Source organism: Eschrichtius robustus, chromosome 3 (genome assembly GCF_028021215.1).
Source record: "Eschrichtius robustus isolate mEscRob2 chromosome 3, mEscRob2.pri, whole genome shotgun sequence".
Lineage (NCBI taxonomy): Eukaryota > Metazoa > Chordata > Mammalia > Artiodactyla > Eschrichtiidae > Eschrichtius > Eschrichtius robustus.
Window position 1 is genome coordinate 34830310 of NC_090826.1, and position 10394 is coordinate 34840703.

Sequence of the window (10394 nt, forward strand, 5' to 3'; positions counted from 1 at the left end):
GCACATTGAGAATGTGAAGGGGTCTAACTTCCCTGCCATGTCAAAGGAAGGTGTCTCTTGTGGAAGAGAATGGGATCAACACACAGAAAGAAGAAGAGTGAGAGCGAGAATGAGAGCAAGAGAGAGAGAAAGCGAGAGAGAAAGGGAATGGAAGGGAAAGGGGTTGAAAGAGTGAGAAAGACCAATTTGGAAAATGTATATTAGTCCCTAGATCTAGTTGTGACTGAAGTCCATTCCTACACTTCCAAGGACTGAAAGCCAGTACATTCCCTTTTTGCTTATACTAGTTTAAACTGTATTTCTGACATTTGTAAATGAATGACTTCTAACTAATACAGGCAGGGAAGCTTGGAAGGGCTCTGAGCACTTGAGCTATGCAGCTATCTCTAACTCTTAAGTGACCTTTTGAAGCTGGGAACTTCGCTTCAATTCATTACAAATTGCCAATACATCTTCATCTCATCAAGAACACTAGAGGGGGTGTGGCCAAGATGGCAGAGTAGGAAGACCTTGAGCTCACCTCCTCCCATGTTGTTCCCCAACAATGTACAGAGCAACTATCAATGAGAATGACCTGAAGACTAGCAGAAAAGGTTTTCCACAACTAAAGCTATAAAGAAGGAACCACAATGAGACAGGTAGGAGGGATGGAGGTACAGTATAGTCAAGACTCAGGTAGGTGAACCACAAATGGGAGGATAATCACAATTGTAGAGATTCTCCCCAAGGAGCAAGGGATCCAAGCCCCACATCAGGCTCCCCAGCCCTGGGGTCCTGCACTGGGATGATGAGCCCCCCAGAATGTCTGGCTTTAAAGGGGGCTTGCATATGGGAGACCCAGAGGGCTGTGGGAAACAAAGACTCCACTCTTAAAGGGCCCCCACAAAATCTCATGCTCCAAGATCCAGTATAGAGCCTGGATCTTGAAAGGAGCCTGGGTCAGACCAAATTGCTGATCCTGGAGAGCCTCCAGGAGAATCAGGAAGCAACTGTGACTCCCCCTGGGGACAGAGATGTTGGTGGCAGCCATTTTGGGGAGCTCATTCTACCATGAAGACACCAGTGCTGGAAAGTGCCATTTTGGAGTCCTCCCTCTCCCTTATTAGCACTAGGGGCTCATCTGCCTACCAGCCAGTTGGCACCAGTCCTGGGACCCTGTGAGCTGCACAGCCAGCTGCCCCAGGACCCAGCCCTGCCTACCAGTGGGCTGGCAGCCTCTGCATCAGGCAGGACCTGGCAACCAGCCAGGCCAATATGCCCAATATGGTATTTACCAATATGCCCACAGTAGTTGACCCTTTTACAATAGAAGGGCCTATGCAGCCCACATAGAGGGCACCCCTAGAGCATATAGCTCTGGTGACCAGAGGGGCAGTGCCACTGGACTCCAAAGGATGTCACCTACGAAAAGCCAATTCTCCAAGATTGGGAAACAAAACCGACCTACCTGATACATAGAAATAAAAACAGAATTAGACAAAATGAGGTGATAGAAGAATATGTTCCAAATGAAGGAATAAAATAAAACCCCAGAAGAAGAACTAAGTGAAGTGGATGAAGATAAGCAATCTACCCAATAAAGAGTTCAAGGTGATGATCATAAAGATGCTCAATGAACTCAGGAGAAGAATGGATGAACACAGTGAAAATGTTAAAGAGTTATAAAATACAAAAAAGAACCACAGACAAAGAATGCATAACTAAAATAAAAAATACACTAGAAGGAAACAATAGTAGATTAGATAATACAGAGGACTGGATCAAGAGTAAGAAGAAGACAGAGTAATGGAAATCACCCAAGCTGAACAGAAAAAAGAAAAAAGAATTTAAAAAATGAGGATAGTTTAAGCAACCTCTGAGAAAACATCAAGTATGTTAACATTCACATTATAGGGATACCAGAAGGAGAAAAGAAAGAGAAAGGGGTAGAGGACTTATTTGAAAAGATAACAGCTGAAAACTTCCCTAACCTGAGAAAGGAAACAGATATCCAGGTCCAGAATCAAAGAGTCCCAAGTAAGAAGAATCCAAAGAGATCCACACCAAGACACATTGTAATTAACATGGCAAAAAATAAAGAGAGAATGTTAAAAGCAGAAAGGGAAAGGCAACTAGTTACATATAAGGGAACTACCATAAGACTACCAGCTGACTTTTTAGCAGAAACTTTGTAGGCAAGAAGGGAGTGGCACAATATATTCAAAGTGATGAAAGGGAAAAACTTACAAACAGGAATACTCTACCTGGCAAGGCTATCATTCAGATTTGAAGGTGAGGTAAAGAGTTTTACAGACAAGCAAAAGCTAAAAGAGTTCAGCACCACTAAACTGGTTTTACAAGAAATGTTAAAGGGATTTCTCTAAGTGGAAATGAAAAGACCAAAACTAGAAACATGAAAATTTCAAAAGGAAAAATCTCATTGGTAAAGGCAAATATACAGTAAAGGTAGTAGATCAACCACTTATAGAGCTAGTCAGAAGGTTAAGACAAAAGTAGTAAAATCATCTATATCCACAATAAGTAGTTCAGGGATACACAAACAAAAAGATGTAAAATACGAAGTCAAAAACATTAAATGTGGGGCAAGGGGTAAAAATGCAGGGTTGTTAGAATGCATTCAAACTTAAGAAGAGATTATCAACTTAATATAATCACATATATATGGGTTTTTTGTTTTTGTTTTTTTTTTTAAAATAAATTTATTTATTTATTTATTTTTGGCTGTGTTGGGTCTTCGTTTCTGTGCGAGGGCTTTCTCCAGTTGCGGCGAGCGGGGGCCACTCTTCATCGCAGTGCGCGGGCCTCTCACTGTCGCGGCCTCTCCCGTTGAGGAGCACAGGCTCCAGACGCGCAGGCTCAGTAGTTGTGGCTCACGGGACCAGCCACTCCGCGGTATGTGGGATCTTCCCAGACCAGGGCTCGAACCCGTGTCCCCTGCATTGGCAGGCAGATTCTTAACCGCTGCGCCACCAGGGAAGCCCCTATGGGTTGTTATATATAAATCTCATGGTAACCACAGATCAAAAATCTATGATAGATACACACAAAAAAAGGAGAAAGGAACCCAAACATAACAATAGAGACTACAGTCATCAAATCACAAGGGAAGGGAGCAAAACAAGAAGAAAGGAACAAAAAAGAACTACAAAAACAAACAGTTAACAAAATGGCAAGAAGTGCATACCCATCAATAATTACTTTACATGTAAATGGACTAAATGCTCCAATCAAAAGACACAGAGTGAAAAAAAAAAAAAAAGACACAGAGTGGCTGAATGGATTAAAAACAAAAACAAAAACAAAACAAGACCCATGTATATGCTGCCTACAAGAGACTCACTTCAGATCTAAAGACACACAAAGACTGAAAGTGAGAGGATGGAAAATGTATTCCATGAAAATGGAAACAAAAAGAAATCTGGGATGGCAATACTGATATCAGACAAAATAGACTTTAAAATAAAGACTGTCACAAAAGACAAAGAAGGACATTACATAATGGTAAAGGGATCAATCCAACAAAAAGATATAACAATTGTAAACATATATGCACTCAACATAGGAGCACCTAGATACATACAGCAGATATTAACAAACATAAAGAAAAAATTGACAGTAACATAATAATAGTAGGGGACTTTTAACACCCACTTACATCAATGGCCAGAAAAATCAATAAGGAAACATTGACCTTAAATGACATATTAGAACAGATAGACTTAATAGATATCTGCAGAACTTCCCATCCAAAAGCGATAGAATATACATTCTTTTCAAGTGCACATGGAACATTCTCCAGGACAGACATAAGCTGCCTCACTGAACAATGACTAAAGTTATACCAAAAAAAGAGAGAGATTAATTCCTAAGACTGGTCAATCCTTTTGTGAAATAAAGAATATTTGCCAAATGAGTATCCCTCTCAATATACTGGTTTTGCATACTCAAATATTCATATTTTAAAGATACATATATGTTTTAAGATATATATATATCTTCATCTAAAGAAAGCCTATACAAATTGCATTTTGTGTCAGTGATACGTCACAAATCTGAGAATCCATTCCCATCCTGGACCAGTTAGCTTCAAACAGAAGGTATCAACAATACTTATTAATCCTAACATGGGCAAATTCATTCATAGGTCAGACATGATAAAGCCTTAGCAGGATGAACCAGTGATAAGGGGGAAATAGCCAGAGCCCACTAGGAGCAGAACTGGGGGAAATTAACCTAGCCATGACTGTGTCATACCCTGGTTCTGGGTTAGCAGTCAGCCCCTAGGGAGTAACAAAACAGGTCTTAGGCCCCCCAGAGGCAGGAATTCACAAAATCTAGCAAGAGGATCAGTATCCTAGATCAGCAGGGGTTTCAGGCTAGTGCTTCCATCCAAATGGAAAGAATGCCCACGTATACAGTCTGGCCATTACAGATGAAAGCCACAACTCAGTGGACATGCAGGGGGTCAGGCAATAGTGCAAGTTATTTTCCCCACTGGTGGGCAAAAGGAATTTAGCACAGTTAGGTAATAAGGATACAAATAACACTGAGACAGAGCATATTTGCTCTCAAGTTGCTTACAATCTAGATGGAGATGGAGCCATAAAGAGATGATTTCAAGCTTGTGCTGATAGCGGGGGAATTTGACAAGTGCCAAAAGAGAGGAATGCATAGTGCACTATGAGAACACAAAGAAGGTTCACTTATGCCAAACTAAGGTTTAGAAGACTTCTTGGAGAAGATGCTGCTTGAGCTGGTTGTAGCAGGCAAAGAAAGGCGAGCGAGATTTACCATGAACAGTCATGGAGGTGAGACACACAAAACCATATTCAGGGCAGTTCAAGGAATTCTATACTATTAGAGCGGAAAGCTGAAGGTCCATAGGGTCACTTATGCCATGCTAAGAAGTTTATCTCACACAGGGATAAGGAGCTATGGTGGAAACCACTCATCATCCCCACCTCCAGTTCCTCTTCCTTTTAGTGATAGAACCCCTTCTCCCCCCCCCCCACTGAGTTTTAGGTGGGCACATATCTGTCCAATTAAAGATTATATTCTCCAGCCTCCCTTGCAGTAGAGGTGACCATGTGACCAAGTTCTTGGGATGTAAATGAAAGTTAGGAGTATAATGTTCATGTTACATCATTAAAAGGAAGCTACTTGTCTCCACTTTTTCTTTCTCCTTCCAGAGGTCTGGAACACAGATGTGGTTAATAAAGCCAGCCTCGAACATGCCAACAATGACCACACCGCTGGAGCAGGTAACACACTAAGATGAAAGGAACCTGGGTCCCAGGTTGAACGAGGGGAAAAAGCTACCTTTTCATGCCGGACATCCACCTTACTGGACTATTAAGTGAGAGAGAAATAAATTCCTTGTAGAGTCTCTTTGTTATAGCAGCATAGCCTGTATCGTAACATGAGAGGAAAGGAAAGATAGTGTTGAGGCTTCTAATATAATTCTTGACTTGTCAGAAATGGCTAAGGAACTAGGAAAGACTGAGACAACAAATATCTATCTTTAATGATTATAGTTAAGTGAGGCTAGGGCTGGCAGAGAGCAAGATAAGCCATTACGCAGCCTTGTCTCAAGAGAGATAGAGAAAGCCCCTTGAAAACTATAAACTTCTACCTGGTTCTGAGAGCCTAGCTCATCCACAGCCGGACAGCAGCTAGCAACCACCTGAATGTCTTCCTTGCACTCTGCCCTGCAAGCTGTATCTATTGTCATCTTCAAAAGCTGACTCCAACAAGCTTCCAATGAAGACTTCATTGACTAACCCCATTTAGTCATTTTGTGTTAATTGTATCTGCAACAGGGAAAAATTATTTATAATCCCCCTCTATTTCCTGAAGAAGATGGATCTGTTAATTGAAAGGCCTGTTTTGCTAAACAGTAATTCATCAGGGGCGCAAGTTTGGAAGTAGAGCTGGGGTAAAATGCATTCCTCCCAATAACGAAAGGTTGAGGAATCTGCATAGGACTCTGGGAGGGGGAGTTAAGAGCAACAAGACTGGAGGCTGGGGAGTGGAGTGGAAAAAGATCCGTAGTGGCAGAAGCAGAGAGTACTCTGAAAAAAGAGGTGGGTTGTAGGGTATTTTCAAGTGAATTACTGCAGTGTACAAGATGTACATAATGTCTCCCCTTCAGTAAATTCTGCCTTGTTCCTTAAGACCCTGGTGTGAGAGGGAATAAGGGGTGGGAGCTTGAACAAGAGGATGAGGGAAAAGCTGACATCTGGATTACCAGACCAAGGAAAGTGAGAGAGTCAGTGCCAGAAATGCAAAATTCTAGAATTTGAGACCCCTCCCTTTAGTCATTAATTCTATAATTTTGAAATTATGTATATTGGATTGTCATAATCTGAGAGTTACCATTCACCCAATAATTACTGAGAGCCCATGACTAGAATAAAATTAATTATATTTCATAATTAAATACATATTAATTATAATTAATGTAAGCTAGCAGTTATTAACTGCTTATGAGGATTCAGAAATGGAGAGCTTTCTTCTAGGTGAGGGTAAGGCAAATTTTAGGAAAGATAACACGGAAGAATTGTATCTGAGCTGGGTCTTGAAGAGTGGATAGGCATTGATCATGCAAAGGCTTTCGGAGGGACAGAACAGCATGAACAATCTGACCAAAGCCACACAATTTTTTTCAGTAACTATTTCTCAATATGCACTGTGTGCCAGGCACCGTGCTAGGTCCCAGGGATATGAAGATGAATTTGGCCTTGTAGACTTCTGTTAATATAGCCCATCATTTTTCTATTCATTCTGTTATTGGTTTGCCACAACTATCAGGTCTTTCTTGGCCACATTCCTGCATGGCCAGTTTTTCTCTCTTGAACCTATGCGTGTGTGATGCTTCTTTTACTCCTTCAATGTACTACTTTCCATTTATCCTAGTGTCACTGATGACCATTTCTCTAATTTATTGAGGTCAATTGAATTTTGATCTTCTAACTTGACATATCAACCAGCTTGGGGTCACATGTAATATTTACAAAGACTTTCACTTTCTTTCCACAGTCCAGACCCACATCTCAGTACCCTTTTGTGCCAATATATAGTGAAGGTTGGAAGTAAGATAAGAAATAGGGCCCCAGAATCCCAGGTTACAAAAACCTAGTATATCTGTAACTGACCACAGTTTTCTCAACTGAAATTGCAGTGATGTCTTTTACATGACAGTCCTAACTTTATCAACAGATACTTGAGTACCTACCATATGTAGAAACAGTGATGCACGATGCATTGGCCCTTGTTCTTGAGAGGCTTACAGTCTAGATGAGGAGGCAAATAGACAAGGCATGTTCATTTGTTTGGCAGAAGACTTTTCTACCCCTCTTCCTAATAGATTAAGAGAGAACAAAATTGAGAATGTGAGAACATAGGAAGGAATTCCCTTTTCCTCTGCCCTGTCCTCTGACTGGCTACCTTCAGAAGGAAGAAGTTTTTAATCTGATTGGTCAGAGCCCAGGACACTAACGAGTTCACATTTTACTGGTGGTTGGGTCACTTTGTGTTGAAAGGGCACATGGTCAGGAGTGCTGTTCTTACTCCAGGTAGGACCAGCCCAGTTTCCATTTGGCCCTCACTTGGTTGAGTAAAGCTGGTCTGCTTGCAGATCTGATCATCTTCTCCCCTCTTTCCACAGGCATGCCTATGCATGATAGTCCCAAAATCTAGAGGGTGGAGGCGGAGCAGGGAATTACAAAGCTTCACTTCAGCCTTAAACGTAAACCATATGATTCAGTCTTTTGGCAGAGTTCTGTTCTAGAGGTTATTGGGTGCTAGCTCAGTTATGAATAAAATGATCCTTTGGTTTCTATTCCAATTTCTTTCTTTTATATAGTTCCCCTGGGAACCCTAAAGAGAGGAGAGATGATTAGCAGAGTAGGATTTGGCTATTTCTCATCCTTGAGTGTGACAGACTATATTGTTGGTTATAGTTTTTCACAAATTTTTGTTGCCCTTGCCAGGAAAGGATAATACTTCGCTACCCTACCAATGTCAGACTTGGCCAGGTGAACTTGTTCTGACCGAGAAAATGTGAGCTCTAGCATGTAAAAGTTCCAGGCAGAAGCATTAAGAACCAGCATGTGATTCACCGTGATCATTTTCCCCCTTCCGCGAGACCAACATTTTTCCAGAAAAAGGTTACGCTATCAGCCTGGGTCCTGGCATGAAGACAACCTCAAATACGCCAAACTGATACGCCTGTTATGGGCATGTACAGTATTTCAAGAAATAAAACTTTGTTGTTGTAAGCCACTTTGGAATCACTTGTTACCATAGCCGAACCTGGCTTATCCTGATACATTTACCTTATTGCCATCTGTATCAAACACCATTGCTTGTCCTCCCAACATCTATTCTCCCTTTATTCCTAAGAGAACCCCAATTTTGCCCAGGTGTTCACTTAACTCTACATGTGCTTGGTGAGGGTGGTGGGATTCCAATTCCCAGCCACAGGGGGTAAATCATGATTATATTAAGCCACTCATGATGGCTTCTTACTCCCTGCTGGTGACTGGTTTAGATGTGAGAGAGTGTGAGAAGCCTGCTTGTGGTCTTCTGAGACAGGTTTTCCTTGCTAATAAAGAGAGACACATGGGAAGAAACAGTTTCTCTACTTCCATTGGACATTGCGTGTATGCATGTGCCAGCTGAAATTATGGCAGCCATTTTGTAACTATGAGGGGCACTGGCCTAAGGTAGTCAGAGTGAAAAGATGGAAGGAATTTGGGTCCCTGATAAATTTACTGACCTGTTAAATGAATAAACCTTAGAACTGACCTACCTGGATTTCTTGTTACATGAGATAATACACTTTCCTTATTGTTTAAGACAGCTGAATCTGGAATGAAGGGGGAAAGAATGAGTTTAGCTCTAGGGACATTGAGGTGATGGCAGGACAGCATGTTTTTATATTGTTGAACCTCAGGAGGCGTCAGGGTTAAAATTGAATTTGGGGACTTCCCTGGCAGTCCAGTGGTAAGACTCTGTGCTTCCACTGCAGGGGGCGTGGGTTCGATCCCTGGTCAGGGGACTGAATTTGGGAGTCATCTATGGAGAAATATTACATAAGGTAATACATCTTAGAAAATAACCCAAATCTGGGGCAGTTACCTCTGCGCTTGATAATTTTGATAATAGAACAAAACATACCAACATAAGTTTAGCTATCTCCTAACTGGATATGCCACTGTCCCAGGTTCTCACTTATCACCCATCCTAGAAAAGGGAGATCACAGCGCTGTTAGCAACCTTCTAGGGAGGGTGAGCAAAGACAGTGAAGAAGTGATCACAACATCTGGATCCCCAGATCCTATTCTCCTCAAGCTTGGGTTTTGGGGATCTTGGCATCCATCTGCATATGAATTAAACATTCTCGACTTATGAAGATGACTATGAAAATGGATTGTAAGCAACTTCTAAATTTAGTGACTCATATACAAATGATCGTTCCAGACAACTATGGTTCTGATCATCTTATAGACATCCTATGTATTATGATCCTGCAGAAGCCAAGTAGAAAGCATCAGGGTGTACAAAATATATACCATAGGACATCAAGGAAATGGTCAAGGTACAAGATAGAGCCTCTAGTGCCCAAGTCGATCTGTGGTTAGAAGATAGTTTTGAAAGTTACTAAGTCATAGGGCACTAGGTTACTGCTACTTTAAGAAAATACATTCATGGGGTTGGGGGGGGGCAGGTATTTTGCAACACAAAAAGATTTACTTAACATTGCTTGAAAAATAATTAATTTTTGAAATTCCATTTAGACAGAACTTTTCCAATGGCACATCAAGTGGGTAAATGCACACACCTGCAAAATATGTATAGTGAAGCCTATACCTTACCTGAGATATCTTACCCCATTTCTAAATTATCATTGTTTGGCCTGCTTTGAAATTCTTCTTGCCCTCCAAGCCAAAAAAAAAAGACAAATATTTTAATGAGCCAGAAGAGCAAATGCAATCTCCAAAGATGGTCAGCTTCAGTCTTTCAGTTATTTAGAGAGGAAAGTCTAGATTCAAACATAGTTGTTTGCTGGCAGAATTTGCGATTGGCTAGGACCAAGGACAGTGTTTAAAGATGACTCGGTTGTATGGGCTGGGGGAATGGGGGAAGACCAGCTGGTGGTCCTTCTAACTAAAAGGAGTCCATTTTCTTCACGTTGAGGTTGTGCAGGCCCAGAACCGCTGCATCCTGGGAGGGGGTGTCCAGTGAAAGAAAACCTGAGACCCTGAGAACTCAACACACCTTCAAATTACCTGAACCCTCAATCCCCACTCCAGCTCCAGGCCAGGATTTGGGCAGAGCATTCCAAGGCCAGGGTCCACCCGGAGGCCTAGCTGTGTGACCTTCGCCAGGCC